The sequence below is a fragment of the Solanum stenotomum genome, chromosome 2 (genome assembly GCF_019186545.1).
Source record: "Solanum stenotomum isolate F172 chromosome 2, ASM1918654v1, whole genome shotgun sequence".
NCBI classification, from domain to species: Eukaryota; Viridiplantae; Streptophyta; class Magnoliopsida; order Solanales; family Solanaceae; genus Solanum; species Solanum stenotomum.
Window position 1 is genome coordinate 33,785,933 of NC_064283.1, and position 21,629 is coordinate 33,807,561.

The following is a 21,629-nucleotide window of genomic DNA, read 5'->3' on the forward strand; positions in this document are numbered from 1 at the left end:
TGGTCAAGGGTGGGATATGGAGCACATTACGAGGTGGTAGGTTGAGGGGATAAAGGTCAGTGTGTTTAGGTGGATTAGGTGGTGGGGGTGGTGAAGTTGAAACAATATTTAAGAAGTCAATATTTTCCTTAAAATTGGAGGAAAATAAATTAGTTTGAATTTTTTTTCAAAATATTTAAGCCAATTGAACATAAGAAAATCCAGAAAAGAATCCTCCGTACCTAACACATCCTTAATCAGGAAGAAAAATCAGTGATGCTAGTGCATATCATAAAATACTTTTTTTTTATAAGGGATCATTTCATCCACAAACCCTAGATTTGATTCTATAACACTAACACTCTACGTGGTTTGCGATATTAAGCTTACCTTCCTTTTAATCTTTTTGTAACAATTCTTTTAGCATAATTATGTTATAAAACCAACGTAAAAATAGTTAGTACAAAACAAAATAAGAAACACAAACAAAGCAAACAAAGAGAGTCAAGAAGAAAATGCTTAGAGATTTTCTCATTTTTTCAAGAGTATTTCAATTGTTAAGTTTACCGAATATGAGCTTTAATGTCTCTGTTTATAGTGTTCATAAAGGCATACAAAAAGTTGTCATGATATAGCATTAACAATAAGATCATCAATAAGGTTAAAGGATGTGAGAATTATATCAATAATGGTGTGTGGAGTAGTGAAGGATTAACTATACATCATGAATAAGATTAATAATTGTCCATATTAATGCCTATAAAAATGGTGAGACTTTACGTATTGCTCCCCCAACTCCCTACGGAGAGTTTTGTAAATGTTTCGCATAGAAATCTTCCTAAAGTCACATCACCAAAATATTCATGGGCTAACACACGTAAAAATTGATTTAAAAAAAATCACATAATTCTAGTAAATTGAAACTTAAATGCCCAAAAATGACTCTATAGATGGTGAGACTGCTCCCCCAACCCCCTACTAAGGGTTCTGTAAATGTTTCATAAAGAAATCACCAAGAAGCTATATCACCAAACTAGTCATTGGCTACATACAAAAAACTAAAAAAAATGTCTTTTTTCTTTAAATTGCCCATAAATGTCCAAAAATAACTCTAAAACTGGTGAGACTATACATACTTCTCTACCAATTCCGTACGGAGGGTTCCCTAAATGTTCCGCAGAGAAATCGTCCTGAAGCCATATCACCAAAATATTAATGAACTAACAAATACGAAAAACTGAAAAAATCATCTAATTCATGTAAATTAGACTTTTAATGCTAAAAAATGACTCTAAAAATGGGTGTAACACCTCGGTATTTGAAAGAACTATTTTGCAAAGAGTAAAAATTGGAATTTTTGGCAAGTTATCCTAAGTATGAGTTTTGGGTTGACTTCAAACAACCATAACTTTCAGTACAAGATGAATTAGGTGGCCCATAAGATATCAAATGAAAAGTCTTGGAATCCTCTTTCCAACACCACCAAGCTTGCTAGTTTTTGAGTTGGTATGAGGGAGATATGACTGTTTGAAGTTGGGCTTTCTATTTAAGGAAAGTTACCTGGATTTAAGAGGGGTATTTTGGTCTTTTACTTAACCTATCACATTTAACTCATTTTTAATGGGGTCTAAACTGATTTGGTTCAGTTTACATAATCCTAATTTACGCTAGGATTTTAGAAAAGAATTCAAGAAGAGGAAAGAGGAGAAAAGTCAAGGCGTTCATCAAGTTTCTTGCGAAATCGAAGGTCGTTTCACCAAGTGTTTGGTCCCTAAGAGGTATGCAAGTTTCTCATAGTGTTGGGTTCGTTCACCCACATAGCAATCATGTTATTTTCAACGATGTTTCGTTCTTGAAGTTGAAGAATTTGAGTTCTTGATTTGTTTCTTGAAAGTGTTGTTTCCGTTCTTGAATTAGGATGGGTTTGATGAATTCTTCATATAAAAGTTAGTGAATAGAGGGTGGTTTGGAGTAGATTATTGTGTACATAAGTTTACTATTCAATCTAAGTGATTGGGAAAGAAACCATTCTATTCTAGGTGAATTAGGATCGAAAAACGAGTAAGAAAAGACCGGACGGAAAATAAGGTACCAGGTCCACGTCGCGGACCTGTTCCCAGAGTGAAATTTCCCTCTCTGAGTCGCGGAGTGAACGCGGAATCCATTTTTTCAAAAATTATTTCACGACCAAATATTATAATTCATCTCCGCGTCGCAGACTTGCTCCACAAACAATGTTTTTCAACCGTTTCTCATTATTAACTATCTAAAACTCATTTAATCATCACGATATCCTTCCTATCACAAATCATAACCTTGAATTCATAATTTAAATTCAAGGTAGAGTTAAGAGTAAGGTTTTGAAAGTTCTTCGAGTCTGTTTAAGAAGTCTTTTTCAAATCTTTTAAACTTGTTTTAAGACTTGAGCATTCAAGTTTGAGGAAGAGTAAAGTTGTGTTCATTTTCTTTAAAATGATATATGGAAACTAAGTATTCCCCAAAGAAAATGTTTTTACATTTAAGATGAGAGGAAACACTGATTTCCAAAAGTGTTTTCATGAGCAGTTCTGAGTACCATCTCTTTTAAGAGAAATATTTTTGAGTAATAATCTCAAACCACAGAAAGAGTTATTTTTTAAAAAACATATGATCTAGACGTATATTTAGGGAGTAGTATTGAGCACCGATATAGGGGAGAGTTCATACAACTCATAGCCTCCATAAACCATGTAGTCAATGTGGGTAGAAAGATTCAAACTTTTTAGATGATTCCTTAATTTTTTTTAGCATAGACTAGTGGATCCACTTAGTAGTAGGTTCTATACCCTGGCAAAGTATAGGACAATTCTGGCAGCATGGGCTAGACGTTGTATTATCACATAACTCATAGTGATGGTTGTCGGTTAGAAAATCTCCCACAGACTTATTTGTATCATTATATATACAAACTAAGTTATATTGTATTTTGAAATGCATTGAGTTTCTGCCTACTATTTTAAAAGATTTTCTTTATATTGCATCTTTATCACTGTTTTATATCGAAATGAGTTGAGTTGAGTTGAGATGAGACGAGGTAAGTTGCTTCTTTAATTCCAGTTCAAGCTTATGCCTTGTTTAAGATTTCCCCTTCCATGCTCGTACATTCCATGTACTGACGTCATTTGGCCTGCTTCTTTTTTTTTATGCAGATACAGGTAACCAGGATGAGCATCCAACGTTTCGTTCATCTGGTCGAGTTCCAGAGTCATTTGGTGAGCCTCCTTGCTTCCGGAGGACCCCTTTATTATGTTTTGTCATTCATATTTATTAGGATAATCGGGGGTCTTGTCCCGACATCCCTCAAAGTATTTAGAGGCTTCATGGATAGATAGACATAGTTCATGAGCCTTGTTCATTTAATTTATTGATGTCTGAGACTTGAGTTGCCATTTTGACTAGTTGAATGTTTATTTCTAAAACATTCTGAGTTTATATATTGAGACAGTTATTGTATTTCAGTACATTTTATGTTGAGTAAAGTCTTTCGCTAAGAGTTAAGCTAGAACAAGGGTTCGCTTGGGGCCAACAATGGTTCTCGAGTGCCAGTCGCGTCCAGGGTGTAGGCTCGGGGCGTGACAATGGTGACAGTGTACACTGCTGCTCCAACTCCCTACAACAGTTTACATAAAGGTTTCACAAAAAAATCTTCCAGAAGCCATATCATCAAAATATTGATGGGTTAACACACACGAAAACTCATAAAATCGTGTCTTTTTTGTAAATTAGTACCTAAATGTCCAAACTGATGAAACTGTATGAACTGCTCCCCAACTCCCTGTGGAAAGTTCCATAAAAGTTTCACAAAGAAATCATCTGGAATCCATATCACCAAAATATTTATGGGTTAAAACACGTGAAAAATTAATTTTTGTTTTTACCTAATTCTTGTAAATTTACTCCTAAATACCAAAAAAAAAAATGCAACTTTTGATGAACGCAGCACCATGACAACTTAATTATTCTAGGTGTAAATCATGTATTATAAACAATTATAAAAAGCCTTTTAAAATTAAACAACATGTATATATACCATCACTTAATTAATTAATGTGATTGCAGACACTTTATTTTGGTTTGACTAATAATTTGTTTAGCCAAAGTTCCGAAAGGTTGAAAGTATTTACCTTAAAATAAATTAATTTAGAAAGCACTCATTTAAAATTATATATATATATATATATATATATAACCATTATAACCAAGATGCCAAAGAGAGATTAATACATATCATAACTACAATACATTACATTAACAAACTCATTAATTATGTAGTCCTGAATAAATTAATGTTTGTATACTGCTTAATTTTACCTTAATTTATGTGTCATTTTTTGAATTTTTGAGATTCAATTAAGGCTTTTTTACCGCAATTTATTTTCTAAGTCTTTCAAAGACCTTAAATTATCAAGTATTGTAATTATTGTATTTTTGACGTAGTTTTCAATATATACATTTTATTTTTTTAAAAAAGTTCATGCCTGAATTCAAAGTTAAAATTAAATTATTTTACTCTCAAATTTTGAACTATGCAACATAATTGAGAAAAACGGAGCACTTGTTAGCTATTCTTTTCAAGAAAACTAACATATAGTAATAAAAAAAAACTAGAACCTAAAAGCACGATAGTGTGTACACAAATTTTATCTCTATAATGTGAAGACAATTATTAAAAAAAATGAAATAATACATATGTTTTAACACAAACACAACATTTAGGTGTAGGATTTCACATTTAGAGAGAATAAAAATTATCCTCTTGCATATATTATGATCTTATTTTCTCGACAACAATCAACCAACAACATGATAATTCTAATAATCTTTCTATAAGAAGAACATAAATTATCAATCAAAGGTACCTATGATAAAATATGCTACATTTAGTCTCAAGTTCATTTTCAAGTTCATCTTCTCTCTTCAAATAAAGAATCTCGCGTCTTGTTATCAATAAAGCCAACATTCCAGCCCTGCCTATTAATCTAGCCTCATGCATTTGAGTATCAATGTCCCTCAAATGATGTCTCAAATTCTCCAACTCCGTGCAAATCTCGCGCTTCCTGTCACCGTTATCATCAGATGACAATGTCATTTTCACAGTAAATTAGTCACTGGAGAACATAAAAAAAAGAAAAGATAAAGATTAGTTTTTACAGCCAACTTCTTTGTAATAACAATTCATGATAATAGCAAAGTTTTTTTTTAAAAAAAAATGATTTTTATGTTGAGCCTCTGGGTATTTATAAGGAATTGTGGTCTTGATATTGTAAGTCACAAAAATAGGTTAGCATTACAGTGTTAAATCTGGGGAAAAAACTCTAAATTACCCTTATTTACGAGGAAAATGATTAAAAATTCAAATTTCTTCAGTCAAATACATGAAAATCACCAATTTAGATATTATCACATTTAATTTTTTGCACCAATTATTCAACAAACGTTATCTATCATTACTTTTATTAACTTTGTGTTGAAGAAACATAGTATGAAAAATTAACAGTCAAAACTACACTTCGATTAAGTTTTGATGTAAGATTCTACTTGGGTCAACTTCAAACGACCATATATCTTAAAATATAAAGAGTTACGTGGTCCATAACCTATCAAATTAAAGTTATTTGAATCTACTTTCCAACGCCACAAATTTTGCTTCAATCCAATTTATGAGTAAAAAGTTATGATTATTTTAGTAACCTGATATAATGCTGTTACGAATTAGCCGACGGGAAAACACTAAAAGGGTTATTTTTGTATTTTTACCTCCAAAAAAACCCTAAACGAATTTATTGGCTAATAAAAGGATCAAAACAATCAGATTTTTTCATCTTTTAATACATAATTCTCTTCTCTCTCAAATCCTAGGGAAAAATCAAAGTAGAAGACTCCATTCAAGATTCTTTCAATCTTTTTCAAGATTCTTCTTCAAGGTAAGTCTTTCTCCACAAATTTAATTCTTTTCAACTCAAATTCCTCCATACAATTATGAATCACTAATGAAAATCATAATTCTTGGCCATAGAGATTTCAATAAACTAATTCAAGAATCTCAAGAAAGGTTTAATTTCTTGATCGTTTACCTTCAAGCTAGGGTTTCAAGGCTTCTAATCAAGTTCTTCTTCAAGAACCTTGTTCTTCCAGGTATGTGCGGCTATCATAGTGTTGGACTAGTTCGTCCTCATGTCCTACATCTACTTTCAGATCAGTAAAATAGTAATCTCGGATACTTTCCCTAGATTTGAGTATTCTTGAGATAAGTTGATTTTAAGTTCTTGAGTTCATGTTTCTTTTAAAAGTTCTATTCCTAATTATCTAATTGATGTATTGTTATTGATATCCTTCATATCATGAATCATAACGCTTAAATTCATGATTCAAATTTAAGAAAGATTTAAGAGTAGAGTTCAATTGTGAATCCTTTGAGATCAACTGTCGATTTGAGCTAAGTTTTGAGGAAGTAAGTATGAGAATGAGAAGAGTCATATACCTTAGTTACATATTGTTATTTAGACCCTTGAGTCGAGCCGTTCATGCCGGTCATGCCCATAAATTCCCCATGAACTCCATCAGTTGAGTATCTTTGAGAGGAGTAGTATTTTCAAGTTCTAAGTCTTGAGTATTGAGTGCCTAATCATTTTTGGATTATATTCCTAATCATGGGACTACTAAATGTTACCCATGAAGATTCTTGAGTTGAGTAGTCGCATGAACCCTATGAGTCGAGCAATCTTGAGATGAGAAGTATCATTAAGCCCTTGAGTTGAGTAGTTCAAGCCCATAATTCCGCACGAACCCTCCAATTTGAGCATTCTTGAGATGAGTAGTATCATTGACTCCTTGAGTTCTGGAGTTATTGAGTTCCAAGTATTGAGTTTTATGCATGGTTATTGAAATCCTTGAATTGAGTCGTTCACGTCCATAATTCAGCATGAACCCTATTTTAAGAAGTATTTTTACAAATTGTTTTAAATTTTTTTGTCAGACTTGAGAATATGAGTTTGAGGAAGGGTAGAGATGAGTTCATTTTCTTTAAATGATATTTGGGAACTAAGTATTCCCAAGAGTAAATGTTTTCACATTTAAGATGAAAGGAAATACCGATTTCCAAAAGAGTTTTCATGAGCAATTTTAGTACCATCGCTTTTAAGAGAAAGATTTTGAGTAATAATGTCAAACCACAGAAAGAGTTATGTTTCTAAACATATGAGCTAGTTATAGTTTGGTAGTAGTATTGAGTATCGATATGGGGACGAGTTCAACGTTGTATCATCAAATAACTCATGGTGATGGTTGTCGGTTAGAGAATCTCCCACAGAGTTATATTGTATTTTTATATACAAATTTATTTGTTATTGTATTCTTCAATACATTGAGTTGCTATCTACTATTTTAAAAGATTTCGAGATATTGCATCTTTTATTGTTGCTTTTATCTTGAGTATCATATCATATCTTTGAGTTGAGTATCTAATCTTTGAGTTGAGTATCTTATTCTTGAGTTGAGTTTAGTTTAGTGAGTTGAGAAAAGGTAAGTATGTTTCCTTTTTATCAAGTTCAAGCTTATGTTTATGCTTTAGAATTCCCCTTACATGCTCATACATTCCATGTACTGAGCCATTTGGCCTACATCATTTCATGATGTAGTTACTGGTATTAAGGATCATCAACAGGCGCTTCATTGAGGTCATGTGGTATTCTAGTCAGCTTTGGTGAGGCTTTTCAAATTCCGGAGGACTTCACCTTTATCTTACAATTAGTAGTTTTGAGATGTCATGGGTCTTGTCCCGATATCCTTCTGTAATAGTAGAGGCTTCATAGATAGACAATGTTGAGTAGTTTTCACTATGTATCATTTTTAAGTTGGTTATACAAACTCTGAGTTTAACTATTGAGTAGTTTTCAGATCTTTTAAAAGATTGAGTATTTGAGTTATTGAACAAAAATCAATTTTTAAGCTTTTGTATGCTTGAGTTTGTCTTCCACTTGTAGTCAGCCAGGATGACGGTTCGCTTAGGGACCAACAATGGTTCTCGAGTGCCGGCCACGTCCAGGGTGTAGGCTCTGGTCGTGACAAGTGCTGTTGCACAATTGCTTCTTAAGACATGTAGGAGGCTTACAAGACGAGCTATTAGATTAGTTGGTAGATCGTCCCATATCAAATGGTTGTCATGTTAATTAGAAGCAGAAACAAGTTGTTACCTTTATTTAATTTCTATTTACATTCCATATATGCTCTTTATTTTGATAAATCAGATTGATAATACATAAAACCGAACAAAACCAATCGATGGTGTGAAACTTTTTAGAGAAATTGTGTAGGTAGCTCGACCCAAAATAAATAATAATATTATAACTTGTTAAGAGTAATTTTATATTAATTTATTCCAATACTTGATATCACAACTAACTATTTGACAAAGTGAATACGAAGATTGTGAAGTGATAATGTGGGGCCCATATTAGTACCTTTTCTCATTTACAGATCGATTTATTATCAGTTTTGGAAACACATAAACAAAAAAAGGTAGTCTGCAATGTGCTTTGGTAATCTTAAATACTCATATGATTTGGATGGCACACAATTTATTAATCTATATATAAGTCTATAAAGTGATGAGTCACATATATATTTTACTTAATTAGTTCGAAAAGGAGATGGTTAGGTAGAAACATATTATTAATTCTATATTGGTAAAGTATATAAAAAAACATACATATTATAAGAAGTAAAAATATTTTCAATAATCTAAGGTCTCTTTAAGAAAAATCGTGTGAACTCAGATAAAGCAATTAATACCATATTATGTCAAAAATAATTTCAATTTACTAACCCCACATAAAGTGCCTCCCAAACAAATAAACCTATTTATATTTTTCGAATAATTAAGTTACAAATCTATACTCAAATAATAAAATAGCAACATGTTCACCTTGTAATTCCCTCCTAAATTTCCCCTTATCTTATGCTTAACTTTAAGGAAAAAAGTCAAATTTGGGAGTACGATAGTGTGTACACAAATCTCACAGCTATCTTGTGAAGACAATTATTAGAGAAAACGAAAAACATACACATGCTTCATCACATCATATAGGTATAGGATTTAAAATCTAGAGAGAATAATTTTATTCTCTTGCATATATTATAATTTCTTTCTCCCAACAATATAACAATTCTTATAATCTTCCCATAGGGAAGAAAATAAATTATCAAAGTTATCTACGATAAAATATGTTACAATAAGTCTCCAGTTCATTTTTCAACTCAGTTTCTCTCCTCAAATAAGAATTACGTCTTGTTATTAGTAAATCCACCACTCCAGTCTTACCACATAATCTAGCATCTTGTATCATAGCATTGATGTTTCTTAAATGATGTCCCAAATTCTCCAACTCCGTGAAAATCTCCTACCTTCTATTGCCGTCATCATTTGACAACTTCATTTCCACGATAAATTAATTACTGGATTAAAAAAAAAGATTAATTTTTACTGTCAAATCTCTCTAAACAACAATTAATTAGGACCACCAATTGTGATAATAACTGAAAATCACTACACTTACTACCTTTATATAGATATTTAATCCAAATATATTACGTTACTATCGAATATAAAGAAATATTCAAACTATATAGTATATATATGACTTATAAGGCAAACACAACAAACTCTAAGGAGTACATCTCTAGGGAGATACAATCAACAAGGACATTTACGTGCGCAAATATTTGACTATGCTTACTCATTTATTGATCAATAATTTTCCAAAACATTTAGCCAATTGAACCTAAAAAGACCGAAGAATATTTCTTCATATTGAACACGCCCTTATTACGAAAGGAAAAAATTGTGGTGTTACTGCATACTATAAAGTATTTTTGTTACATGGGATAACTTCACTAACTTAAAAAACTTTGCTTGTCACACCCCAAAGTTATCCCCAGGACGTGGACATGGGACCTAGGATCACGAGTGACCCCAAGCTAATCTTACTGGCATATCATAAACATACTTAATCAATACATACTATGCGGAAGCTAAACCATATGATAATCTGAAATGATAGGGAATATCCATACTAAATCTGAATATATAAATACTGAGAGTTTAACAACAACTAAAAAATCAAAATAAAATACTAAAACTGATTCTAACTATGTCTGAAATAAAGCCTCTACTGACTAGAATTGCTGGGACATGCCCCAACTAGGTCTAGCAAATATTGAAAACTAAAGACTAAAAGCAAAGGAAGATAATCATGTCAATAGTCCTCGAAGAATGAGGACTCACCACTGATGCTGCTAAACTAAAGATCGGGAACTAATCTATGCGTGATCTGGAATCTGAGAACCTGAACCAACATCACGAGAAGATCTAGCACAGAGTATGAGTCACTACTTGAAAGGTATTGATCATACATGATAGAGTATAGCTGAACAATAATCATAACTGAACCAAAGCATATATCTGAGCAATGATAAGAGATAAGCATGATACTAAACTGAGAATACTGAACATGAAATAACTGAATGCAATGACCAAGTTTATAACATCCTAAGACTGACTACTAAACTATGACTGATAACGTGGTCAATGCAGTAGAATCTGACTGTAAGGGAGCTACTAATAACCGACATAAAACACATGAGATAAATGTGGAGTCTTATATATACGCCCCATCGAGAGGACCCAATATACCCTGCTAGAGGTATAGAGGCATAACTGGTGTGATCACTAAAATGTAATGCCCACATAGGGGACTTATAAACCTGCGGGGGCACGTAGTCTGGGACTTGAGGGTGACTAACCCTAGTCCACTCGGTATTAAGATACTCCCAATTGATTATGTAATTAACAATTTATGACTGAATTTTTGTAATACTAGATAGCTCAAAATAGTGACATGCTAACTGAAAATGCAACACTAAGGTACTAATAATGAAACATACAAATCTGAGGCATGTATATTTGAAATAACTGACCTAGCATGTGTAATTCATGAACTAAAAGAACTACATAGCTAGCGTTCTAAATTTATGAAAGAATCTACACAAAACGATACTAAAATCATGACAATCTGAATTGGATAATTCTAACAACTAAAACCCAACAATTTCTAACATTCAAGAAACCTTAGGTATAGATAATATTAAGAGAATCAAGATTATGACTGAAATTTAGGGACCTAATGGGTGAAAGGAACACACTAGTGAAATCCCACATACCTGGCGACGAAATTCACGAACAAAATCTTTCGATTTCAGGGCTGGAATTAATAAACTCTTGTTGCGTTCTTGAACTAGGGCTTGATAGACTTTCTCCTCTGTTTTGTTCTAAGTTTGATGAATTTTTGGTGAATAATTGATTATGGTAAGTTCTAATTAGTTTACTAGGCTAAAGCTGACAAAAACCACGTAGTTTAGGGGTTAAACGAAGTAGTTTAGGGTTCCAACGCATAAGGAAAAGACCAAACGATCCCTGACTTAAAATCTACTGAAGCTGCCGATAGGACTAAGCGATGATCTGTTGACGGATCCACGATCCGTCCTGTCAGTCCGTTGATCAACTTCAGAGGATGGGTTATGGGAGATCCTGAGGGTCTCGACCTACGGACTGATCGACAATCAATGGACTGATCCATGATTTATCTTATCGGTCCGTCGATCGACTTTAGAGGATGGGTTTTGGGAGGTCCTGAGGGTCACGACTTACGGACTGATTGACGGTCTATGGAATGATCAACTATCCATTCTGTCAGTCCGTCGATCGACTTCAGATGATGGGTTTTGGGAGGTCCTGAGGGTCTCGACCTATAGATAGATCGACGGTCCATGGACTGATCCACGATCCGTCCTGTCAGTCTATCGATCGACTTCAGAGGATGAGTTCTAGAAGGGGGCTGCAGGTGGTGAACCACGGATCACCAGGATAGACCGTGGGTCACCCTACGGTCTGTGGGTGGAAAACGTGGGCTGCACCTGTAACTTCTGGAAATCTGGTGGTTCGGTCTATTTTCGGATACAAGGTGTTACATTATCTCCCCCTTGGAAACATTCGTCCTCGAATGAAGTCTAAACTAGCTGGAGATGGAGGGAAAAAGCTGCTAACCTTACCACTAAACAGTGGAAACTGATTTTTGACTGAACTATGTTCCAAGAACATGCAAATACACTGAAAATGCAAGTACAAACTGAAGGATCATGATACTAAGACTGAAACTGTGCATGATTGATTGAATTGCTGAAGAGGAACTATTACCTCAAGCTGGAATGGAATCGGAAGGAAAGAGATGAGGATACTTAGCCTTCATGGCTGCTTTTCCTTCCCAAGTAACTCCATCTACGAACTGACTCCTCCACAAAACCTTAACTACAACGACTACTTTGTTTCTTAACCTTAGAACTTGACGATCAAGTATTTCAACTAGTACCTCTTCATAAGTGAGACTATCCTTCACAGCTACACTTTCTAAAGGTATAATAGATTCTGGATCACCTACACACTTCTTCAACAACGAATGTGAAAAACCAGATACACTGCTACTAGTTCTGTTGGCAACTCTAACTCATAAGCCACTTTACCTACTATTTTCAAGATCTTGTAAGGGACTACATATCTAGGACTGAGCTTCCCTTTCTTGCCAAATCTCATCACCCCCTTCATAGGTGACACTTTTAGGAAAACCCAATCATCAACTTGGAACTCTAATTCCCTTCTTCTTACATCTGCATAGGACCTCTGGCGACTGGGCTGACCTAAGTCTATCTCTAATGAGTTGCACTTTCTCCATAACATCATGAACTGAATCTTGGTCTATCAAGGTTGGTTCACCTACTTCAAACCAACCAACTGGAGATCTACATCTATGCCCATCAAGGCCTTATAAGGGGCCATCTGAATGCTGGAATGATAGCTATTATTGTAGGCGAACTCTATAAGAGGAAGGTGATCATCCCAACAACCCTTGAAATTGATCATGCAAGTTCTTAACACTGTAAGGTCTGAATGGTACGTTCTACCTGACCATCCGTCTGTGGATGAAATGTTGTGCTAAGCTTAACATGAGTACCAAGACCTTTCTAAAATGACTTTGAGAAACGAGAGGTAACTGAGGACCTCTATCTGAGATGATAGACAAAGGAACCCTATGCAACCTGACTATCTCATTAATGTAAAGCTTGGCATAGTCCTCCACTGAATTCGTAGTCTTAACAACCAAAAAGCGCGCAGACTTAGTAACTCTATCAACTATCACCCAAATGGAGTCATGATGTCTACGAGTACGAGGTAAACCTATAATGAAGTCCATGTTGATCACTTTCCACTTCCAAGTAGGAATGTTGATCTCTTGAGTGATACCTCCTGGTTTTTGATTTTCTACCTTCACTTGCTGGAAATTAGGGCAACTAGCCACAAAATCCCCTATATTCCATTTGATACCATTCCACCAAAAGACTTCCCACAGATCATGGTACATCGTAGTGGCGCCTGGATGAATAGAAAACCTGGAGTTATAGGCTTCTGCAAGAATTTGTTGTCTCAACTCACCCACTTTAGGAACACATAATCGACCCTGATATCGATGCATACCATCTCCCCCTTGGGAGAAAACCTCAACTCTCTGCTGATAGACTCCACCCATTAGTTGAAGCCATATTGGATCACTTTCTTGCTTTTCCTTGACCTCCACTACCAATGAAGATTCTGACCCATTCTGAAATGTCACACTAATATGCTCATAAGGCGAACTCCCAAGAGAGCAAGCCTGTGATCGTCTGATGTTTTCGTAATCAAGACACAACTTCCAATGCAAGTGTCTACGATAGTACAATAGTAAAGTAACTCAACCAAGGGTTGGGGTTGAGTCCCAATAGTAAAGCAACTACAATTTCATTAAGTTCCACCACAACTACTAAATGAAATCACATTTACACAACAAATAAACCATCAACAAGCAAGACCCAACAGATAATCTACCCTATATTCACAAAATCACACCCCAAGAATTGGGGTTTTAGCTAGACATGTAAAAGACATAGAAAATTTATACCAAAATCAGTTTGCATTCAAATGGGTATGAAGATTTAAGTCTCAAAACAAGTCAAAAGTGAAGAATCCACAAGATCCAAGTCCAAATACTTAAAGTTGAAACCCTTTGAATCTTCAAGTTCTTCAAAACCCTCACCAAACTTAGAGCTCAAAAGTCTATGTTAAAAAAAATTCTATATTAAAAATCTAATATTAAGCTACAACTCTCAACGAGTATTTATAGTTTTCAAAAATCTGTGCTATAGCGGATCATTCGGTGTCATTAGTGGAGATCTCCGATCAACTCGGTGATCCGCCTTTTGGTAGGTTTCATCGCCGTGTTGCTCTATCCTTCAGCATCGTCGTGTTTTAGATCATTGGGTGACATAGTCCTGCTTCGCGAAATTGTTCGGCGGCACGCCGACTGCTTTTTTTCACCACCGATTTGATCCTTTCTTTGAGGGCTCAGCACACTGGAACAAAAGGCAAGGATAAGACATTTTGGCGATTCACCAAATGGGTTCGGTGATTTTCAGATCTTGATTTCTTCGTTCTTTCTGCTGCCTTTGTTCCTTTTTTGCTAAGTAATGCCCATGCTTTCCCTCAAACTCAAAATACCTGAAACTTAAGGGTTTTCATAAGATATTAAGATAAAATATGCATTTGAGGACACTAATTCTATCAAAATATAGCCCTAAATGAGTCCAATTTGAGGACTCATCAACACCCCAGCTTAAAGTTTTGCTTGTCCTCAAGCAAACTCAAGTTCAGCCGTTCAAAAAGGGTATCTCGAACAGTGCTACACAAGACTCAATGATGAAGACACACAACAAGAATCAATTTACTTATGTAAAGATCAAATGTGCACTCAAAAATTCAAGTTGTGACTCATCAATATCAAATAATCTCATGCTCACAATACTTGCTTCAAACGCAAGTTCAAGCTTAACCAAAGTGTTCAAATGCTCTCACATAAGTAATGATTCCATATTAACACACAGTGGTTTAATCATTTAAAGTTTCGGAATCAAATGGAACGCTCACCCTCACAAGGAAGAACACAATTCATACTTTCATCTATAGGTTTGCCTGTATTTTCTGATCAACATTTGTTTCAGCCCACTCAAGGTCAAAAAGGTCTTTTCAAGGCCTGTAATGGGGGTGAGTGCAAAGGTATGATCATTTAGGCTTAGTGACTTTTATCCTCATGAGATGTGGTATTCTCAACACTTCTTTTCCTATTCCTTTATCATTTTCATTAGTGCTCATAAGTCATCCTATTATTCACTTTCCATGAATTATTTGGAAACCCCATTTCTTTTGTACTTTATTCGACAACTTTCTTTTCATTCTCTTTCTTTTTCTTTCTCTTCTCTCTTATTTTTTTTATATGGAGGGGTTTCATTTTTCTCAAAACCATGGGTAAGAGGAGACTTTCCTTGCACTTCTTGACTTGCCCTTATCTTTTCACCACACCCCCAACTTAGGCTTTTGGCGTAAGTTGGCTATTCAACTAATCATAACTTCATGAGGATTATGGGTGATGGATAAAGAAAGATCTAGTTTTCATCTAGTTTCTTCTAAAGAAAGGTAAGGCTCAAGGGGTGTTCAAAAGTGGTTCACACACTCACAAGGTAGGTCACAAAAGAGGTATATGTCAAATTGGCTCACACTCTTAGAAGTTGCCTAAGATCATGTCAAGAGAAAGCATCACTTAGTTGACCGGACCAACGGGGAAAATTCTAGGATCCATCATGCATAGTTCACAGGTAAGCTCATCACACTAGGCATTGATACNTAAGATCATGTCAAGAGAAAACATCACTTAGTTGACCGGACCAACGGGGAAAATTCTAGGATCCATCATGCATAGTTCACAGGTAAGCTCATCACACTAGGCATTGATACTATAAGTCAAACCAGACTCCACACTTTTGCTAGTGTGCAATGATCATCACAAGAGAATCAATTCGATACTAGGCTAGTCATAACGAGATGCAAAGAGTTCACATATTGTATATGCAACTTCATTTGGCCTCATCGTAGCCGTGCATTCATGTTCGTTTGATTGAGAGCACTATTCAAGTCATCGGTATTGTTCGGAACCGAGACTCAACTTTATTTTTCGGACGGGTCAAAAATCATTTTGCAATTTAAAATAAAAGGAGCCACAAGCTCAAACATCCATAGAAAGTAGTGTAAACACAATTTAAGCACAAAGCCCAAATATAAACAAAGTACGAACATCAATAGCACACAAAGGTGGGCCTCACCCTACCACAAATAAAAACAATTTTTCCTCAAATGCAATTAAAACAAAATACAAAAGTCAAAATAAAGAAAGACAAAGAGGGAGGTAAAGAGGGGATCCTGGCTAATCAGTCGCTCTATTTGTCTGGGCTTCAATGTCCGGAGTAACCCCAGAAGGATCAGTTCCACTGGATCCATCAACAGGTGCTAAGGAAGCCTGCACAACAACATCTATCATAATTGCTTCCATCTCGGTCAGGTTTTCATATATAGATTCCTCAGTCGCCTTATGCATCTCTTCATTAGTCTCTGCTTCTGACTCAGGATCGGCTGTTTGCTCCGTTCTATCCCCATGTCCAGTGGTGGTCTGAGGCATCTCAGGCACGTCTGGAATCTCCACTGTTCCAACGAGCATGGACATATCAGTGGACTTCAGGTGGTCTACATCTTTTCGCAGCTCAGGAATGGTAGCTTTTAAAGCCGTCACCTCCTCTGTGGCCCCTTGGTTGTGCTCACACACTACTATCCTAGCCTCTAGGGCATCAATGGTAGTGCTCAGAGGTATCACAGCATCAGCTAGGGAAATCTGGATCATGCCTGGAACTAAGGCTTGTAGACTGGCAGCCCGATGATCAGCAGAAAGGGCTAGCTATCCCATTTGGAGTAGGGAAGCCTGGATGAGTGGAGGCCGGGAAACAACAGCAACAACAGTGAGTCTGAGAGACTGTGCAGTAGTAGAAGAACCTGGAGTATCAACATGAGTAGCAGTGGTAATGGATATATCTAAAGGCCCAGGGGACGGAGTAGGCAAAGGTGCCTCTGCAGGTGATGATTCTGTGTTTACTAACTCCACCTATGCTGCCTTTTTCCTTTCTGCTTGATCCTTAAGGTACTCGGTTTCGATCCTCCGAATATCAGTAGAGGCTGTGGGCATCACTTCCACATCTTTCTTGGTATCTCGAGGTACCAGAGCTTGTTTGCATAATTCTGTGATGAATACTAGGAATGAAAGTGAGGTCCGGCTCTGCCTTGCACACACGAGTATCTTTGAAGCAATAATTGTACCAAAGTTTATCTGAGTCTCCTCTATGATGCAACCCATGCAAGCTGCCTTGGCAAGGCGAATGATCGACTCATTTTGGGACGACATAATTGTGTTGTTGCTAAAATCGAGCCAAAACCTTGTGCCTATGTTTAGTTCTTTCTTTTCAATCGGAACTCCTTCTGCTAACCACTTCGGAGTCTCGTCTGCAATTAGTGGGGCGAGCCACATTTTCATCTCATCCAGCTTCTTTGTTTTGATCATATACTGGCAGTGATCCCTAATAGTCATGGACATGCCCAAGACTGCGTTGATCGCCCCACTATCACACTTCACTCTCCTGCCTCTCACAACCACATAGCCCACTTATTTGAAGGCTGGTGCTAGCTGTTTTTTCTGGGGTATTAGTGCATTGTATGCACTGTAGAACTCTCTTACCCAGTTTGGAATATAAGGTCCATGGGGTTTAGTAAAGATTTGGAACTTATGGTATCTCAGGCACTCCATTATCTCTGGGTTCCATTCTATAACCCTGTCTATGGACATACGCTTTTCCTCTAGAATTATCCTCAGCCCCTCAGCCTTTACTCGATTAATTGACTTAAGTGGAGGACCCTATACTAGCGACGCTTATACCATTGCTTGTTTTGGAACTGGAGGTGTAGTAGTGGTAGGCTAGGGAGTCTTGACCCTGGATGGATCATTTAACTTCTTAGTTCACCGCTCAACCTTCTGTGCTATTATCAGATCATCCTCATCAGAACCCACACCTTCACTTTCATATTGGTTAGGGTCATTTCCATAAAAGCCATCACTGTCAGTGCTTTCATCTGATAATTCAAGGGTCTTGTCTTTGCCCTTGCCTTTCCCACCAGTTGTGGAAAGTTTAGCAACCTTTCTTCTGGATGCAGCTGCATCCTCGTTGATTGTAATCCCTTTTGTTTTACCTTGGGGTGGCCTGCTTCTTCCTGCAACTTTAGATCTACCCATTTCTGCAAAGAATTGTGAAGAAGTTAAAACAACTAAATCAAATTCATAGGGACACAATTAAAGAAAAACTTCACTGAAAAGATCGGCGAATTGCCAAGTTGCTTTGGTGAGCAGGGTTTTATCCGCCGAAAGATACAGTGCAACAAAGGTTCAGGGATGTAGACAAAAGGTGATCAAGGAGACTTTTGGAGAGTCGCTGAATCCTTTTGGTGATCAAAGACTTCTCGCCGAATGTAATCTAACTCCAAGCACAAATTGATGACCAAAATATTTGAAATGCAAAAGTATTGAAAATACTTACTAAGGGAAAATTTGCAAAGTTTGAAATCGGGAAAAGTGAAGACTTTGAAACTTTAAAACCTTTGGCCATTAATACCCATCCAGTTCGCGTCCGTTCGGAGACGTTTGTCGCAACTGTTTATCCATTCGGTGATGGGCTGAGTTATTACTTACTTTGCCGAGTTGTACAGGACCTCCAGTCAAAGTGAAGGGCCAAATGGCGGTTTTCATTAGGATCGCCGACCTATTAGGGGATGCGCCGAATGGAACATATTCTCTCCAACCTGCACCTATCAACACTTTCCACACTCAAACCTACAACATCAACACCCTATTATTTATAAACTAAATTAAAGCATTTATGGGTTTTGGGTTGCCTCCCAAACAACGCCTTAATTAACGTCGTGGCACGACGCCGGTTAACACCTAAACTTCACTTTTGGGGTTAGCCAAAACATCACTTGGCAATCCCCTTCTTTGTGCCGGTTAGAGATGAGGCATCACATGACCCGTTAGGTTCTCAAGCATCTGAATAGATCTTGAATGAGAACCAATCATCTGTTTCATCAATTTGATGTTCTTTATCACTTCTTCCATCACCCTATCAGGCTCACTTACCTTGTTGAGAATGATTGGGAGCATTCCCTCAACACGTTTACCCTCATTGTCCTTGGGATTTCTTTGCTCATGAGGGGGAATGTATTTGTCCTTCTTTTTGCATTGGACTTCAATATCCACTATCTTTTTGGCCAACTCATATATTTTAGTCTTGAGTGCGGCCAACATGAAGTCCTTCTCTACTGCTTGGTTTGCTTCAACCATGTGATCAAGCAGGTGGGATGCTATCGCATAAGGCTGATGTGTAATACCACTCGAAATGAGTCGGTCAACTAATGTTTTATTTCCGGGATCAAGACTTCTGTAGAAGCAGTCCGGGAGGACTATATTGGGAATTTCATGAGTGGGACATCGAATCAGAAGCAATTTAAACCTTGCTCATTCTTCATGAATTCGTTCACCTTCCAATTGTTTGAACGTTAGAATACGATCCCTGAACATCATTACTTCTTATGGAGGAAACTTCATTTGCTCACGAGTACTGCTTGACATACTCATCTCCTCTGTTTCAAAGCTCAAACAAGGAAAATACAAAACTAAAACTTAGGTAAGTAAAACTACAACTAAGAAGAACAAAAATCCTACTTAGCTACGAATTCTCAAATAACACCACGCCCCGGCAGTGGTGCCATTTTGATGTTTGCGTAATCAAGACACAACTTCCAATGCAAGTTCTACGATCGTACAATAGTAAAGTAACCAAACCAAGGGTTAGGGTCGAGTCCCAAGGTAGTGGGCTTGAGAATTAATAGAAAAATAAAATAAAATTCTAATTAGTCATAGCTAAAAACATTATCAAATGTAAACATGTTAAATCTAAGGGGTGACGCAAGCGTTAATTATTGGTGGGAGTTTGTGACAAATAAGCAAAAACAACAAAAATGCAAAGAGAACTAAGCAACGAGATAGGATTCTTGGGATGTGATAGGAATATGGGATAAACTAAACTATTGGGTACATGCTTTTGATAATAAATCAGTTGAATATTTGTGACTAGGCTAGACTATAGTGGGGGTAAATTCTCTATCGACCAACTTACCCCGAAACAAATGGGTTCCTTTCGGACACCCACTTGCCGCATGAAGAACAACCTCCACCTTAGCCCACTCACTCTCTCGAGTTGAGTTTGTGGGAGAAGGACTAGGGTTCACTCTCTCGAGTTGAACCTCATGTTGACCCACTCCCACCGGCCATAATTTAGTAGTCTTAGTTTTATGACCTCTCTCTCGAGCAAGCCGGAAACACAAATGTGAAATCATATTTGCAACTACAATTTCATTAAGTTCCACCACAACTACTAAATGAAATCACATTTACACAACAAATAAACCATCAACAACGAAGACCCAACAGATAATCTACCCTATATTCACAAAATTACAGCCCAAGAATTTGGGTTTTGGCTAGACATGTAAAAGAGATAGAAATTTATACCAAAATGAGTTTGCATTCAAATGGGTATGAAGATTTAAGTCACAAAACAAGTCAAAAGTGAAGAATCCACATGACCCAAGTCCAAATTCTTGGAGTTGAAACCCTTTGAATCTTCAAGTTCTTCAAAACCCTTTCCAAACTTACAACTCAAAAGTCTATGTTAAAAAAATTCTATATTAAAAATCTGATATTAAGCTACAACTCACAACAAGAATTTATAGTTTTCAAAAATCTATGCTGCAGCGAATCATTCAGCGCCGTTAGTAGAGATCACCGATCAACTCAGCGAACCCCCCTTTGTTAGGTTTCATCACCGTCTTGCTATATCCTTCAGCATCGTCATGTTTTGGATCATTGGGCGACATAGTCCTGCTTCACGGAATTGTTCGGTGGCACGCCGACTGCTTATTTTCACAACCGATTTGATCCTTTCTTTGAGGGCTCAGCACACTGGAACAAAAGGTGAGGATAAGACCTTTTGGCGATTCACCGAATGAGTTCAGCGATTCTCAGATCTTCATTTCTTCGTTCTTTCAGCTGCCTTTGTTCCTTTTTTGCTAAGTAGTGCCCATGCTTCCCTCAAACTCAAAATACCTGAAACTTAAGGGTTATCATCAGATATTGAGATAAAATATGCATTTGAGGACACTAATTCTATCAAAATATAGCCCTAAATAAGTCTAATTTGAGGACTTATCAACGTCCTTTGCTAGCTCTTTTCTTTCTTCCTCAACATGTGCTAAACAACTCATAGATAGCCTACTAAGAGCATTTACTACTACATTAGCCTTACCAGGAGGGTAATGCACACTCATATCGTAATCCTTGAGGAACTCAAACCATCTCCTCTAGCGAAGATTCAACTCTTTCTGGGTGAACACTTGCTGAACGCTCTTATGGTTTGTGAACACATCTACGTGAACACCATACAAAAAATGTCTCCAAATCTTAAGGGCAAATACCACTCTTGTAAGCTCG